This window comes from Sinocyclocheilus anshuiensis, unplaced genomic scaffold, assembly GCF_001515605.1.
Source record: "Sinocyclocheilus anshuiensis isolate Anshui unplaced genomic scaffold, SAMN03320099.WGS_v1.1 scaffold1580, whole genome shotgun sequence".
NCBI classification, from domain to species: Eukaryota; Metazoa; Chordata; class Actinopteri; order Cypriniformes; family Cyprinidae; genus Sinocyclocheilus; species Sinocyclocheilus anshuiensis.
Genome location: NW_015557283.1, coordinates 880,354 through 883,323, shown reverse-complemented (window position 1 = coordinate 883,323; position 2,970 = coordinate 880,354). Strand labels below are relative to the sequence as shown.

At 37.1% G+C, this 2,970-nt stretch overlaps 1 protein-coding gene across 1 annotated transcript in view; it reads left to right on the top strand.

Moving 5' to 3' along the window:
- Positions 1-473: 473 nt before the first annotated feature.
- The window catches only part of LOC107679073 (lysine-specific demethylase 4B-like), a 65,901-nt gene continuing 63,404 nt past the window's right edge, over positions 474-2,970 (top strand). Inside the window, exon 1 of the mRNA XM_016474490.1 lies at positions 474-587. The gene's annotated coding sequence lies outside the window, so the exon portion shown is untranslated. The remainder of the gene's footprint in view (positions 588-2,970) is intronic.

Sequence of the window (2,970 nt, the reverse complement as noted above, 5' to 3'; positions counted from 1 at the left end):
AAACCCTGAAGGCCTTTTTGTGAAACAAATAAATCTTGCACCACATAGACGTTCCCCCCCGCCCCCCCCCCTCAAATTTTAATTTAATTCTGAATAATAAATAAAAGAAAAACGGGTAGATGGATAAATAGATGGTTAGATAGTCTATATTGTGTATGTTCTTTGAACATATTTCCACGTCGTTTAAATTAAGGCTTTTCTTCAATTTGTAACGTATTTAGCTGAAAACATGCTTAAAACGGGAAGAATCTGGGATATAAACCGTATATGGCATATTCCATCAAACGCTACCGTGAAACAATACCGGAAGACACACTGCTATTACGTGAAATACGTGATTTCCGTGATAGTAGAATGCACAAACACGACGCGAAAGGCCGGTTGAGCCGTCAATCGAACGCGTCAGCCAATGGGAGGTTACGCTTTGGTGCGAGCCAGCCAATCACGGCACACGTCGCGCTGCAGTGGGCGGAGACGCGGCCCAGCGCTGCCGTAACGCTACCGAGCCTTTAACGTTAGAATCCAGAAAACGGAGAGAATCGAGAAGAAAACAGCGAAAAAGAGCACAAAACGAACCAGAGCAGGAGGTAACGCGATATATACGATCTATATAGCGCTTTCGGGTCGAGTCCGCGGACACTGGAGGGGTTTTTATTGTTATTTGGGATGTTAAAGAGAGCAGCTGTGTTGATATGCTTGTCAAATCAGCAGCTGAACGCTGCTAGTGAGAACTATTAGCACACTAAAGCGTTAGCATGTGAGTGCATTTGATGCATAAGTCACAGTGTGTGATGTATATGTATTGCTTTAATAATTTCGCGTGTGATTTTTCATGCATTTCGCTTTAGTAGCCATGATGCATTCTGCTGTAGGCTGCACACATACACAAAGGCCATTTAAACCTCCATCTCTCATGCTGTTTGAACTTGAGCCGAGCTGAACACCAGGAATTTGACATGCATTTTGCATCGATTGGTTCTTTCTTTCATGCGTGGATGGTCTTTATGGTAAAGCATCAAGCATAGTTTTAATATCTAACGAACTACAGTCATCGAAAGTTAGTGGTAGGAAAATGTCTAAGCTATGAAGACGTACTTGAGATGATTTTTGCGTGCAATTGTTGATTATTTATTGCATGAATGCATGCATAATATTGACGGTAATACAGAGACTTTATTAATAATATCTAATCAAATGAAAATAAGCGATGCATTTTGCATGTAGCTATTTTTTATTTTATTTTTTTTAAAGGAGTAGATCATCCAAAAATGAATATTTGCTGAAAATTGACTCACCCTCAGGCCATCCGAGAATTAGATGAGTTTGTTTCTTCATCAGGTTTGGAGAAATGTAGCATTGCATCAGTGTCTCAGCAATGGATGCTCTGCAGTGAATGGGTGCCGTCAGAATGAGAGTCCAAACAGCTGATAAAAACATCACAATAATCCACAGCACTCCAGTCCATCAATGAATGACCAAAATCTGCATGTTTGAAAGAAACAAATCGAGCATTTTTTAAATTTGCTCCCGGTTTCATAAAAACGCCTCCTCCAGTGAAAAAGTGGTCTGGTCTGAATCAGGAGAGAAATCTGCACAGATCCAGCACTGTTTAAAAACAAATATGTGGCTGGATTTTGATGTTCGAGACAACAGGATATGGGCTTTTTCACTGGAGGAAGCGTTATTATGAATTATGGACTCGTATTTTAGCCGGAAGCAACAATTGAAGTTAAAAATGTCTTGATGGATTTCTTTCAATGCTTGTCTGCTTGGTTTGTTATGCAGTTATTGATGATTTTGTTCATGCATGCAAAATCTTTAAGGTACAGCACAGGCTATAGTGTAGTTATTAAAATATAATGTAATATAACATGGCGATTTAATGCTTTCACTGTCAGAGAGAGCATGAAATCAGGGTTTTATGCACTTCTGCTTGGTTTGGACAACTTCTGTTTCTAAGAAGTGACAAGAAAAGGGAAAAACAAATACACTGCTTTGCTTGTAGCCTATTTGATTTCTCTCTGTTGTTGGTAATATTATCACTTATTAATAGTAATTTATCTTTAGCTGGTTATAAGGGTCTGTATTTCCGGCTAATGTATTTCCATGCCGTTTAAATCATAATGCCTTGAGTAAGTTCACTAAAATGTGCGCTCCTTCATGTCTTTTGCATAAGGACATATCATGCAAAGCAGCATGGCTGCCAGACTCTTTGATAGCTAGCTAACTATTGTGTATTTCAGATATTTTAAGTTTAGTTTGATTTAATTTAGTTAGCCATTTTATTATTTTATCATGGTTGGCAACTTCATTGTGTACAAAAAATTCATTTATATCCCTCTTCAAATCTGTAATATTAATTAAAAATTTGTAGTACTTTACTTCAAAATAGCATCTTTGTTTCAAAATGTGCTTTAAAGAATCTTTCCATTGTTAGAACATTCGAATTCAGTCCAAACAGATTGCATTAGTTTAATGGCGTATCTTTATTATTGATGTGCACAATAATCTGGTTTCTTATGCGGAAGCATGCAAAGATCCACATAGTTTTTATCTCTTTTTCACGGCTGTACAGTGTTTTTCATCATTCGTGTGCTTGTTGGGCTCATGGTTTGTGTGTTTCTGATGAAAGCGTGTGCAACGCAACAGGTTAGACGAGGATTTCAGCACAGTGACAGTAATAATAATGGCTCTGAGAGTTTTGCTTTGGGCACTTTGGTAATTGGCCTGTTCTGAACAGGTTCTTTTTCAATGCTTTTATTTTGTAATCTTTTAAAAATCATCATCGTTTTTTAAAAAACCATCATCTTTTATCATTTTCTACATGGCTTGAGTTGGAAAAACCCCAAAAACAATTCAGTAAAAAAAACTATTAATTCATAGATTCGTTTTATTTATAGGTAGGTTTAAAATTTTCAGCTTTTTAGTTAATTTCAGGACTGTTTATTATTGAACAGCAGTTTAAAATGT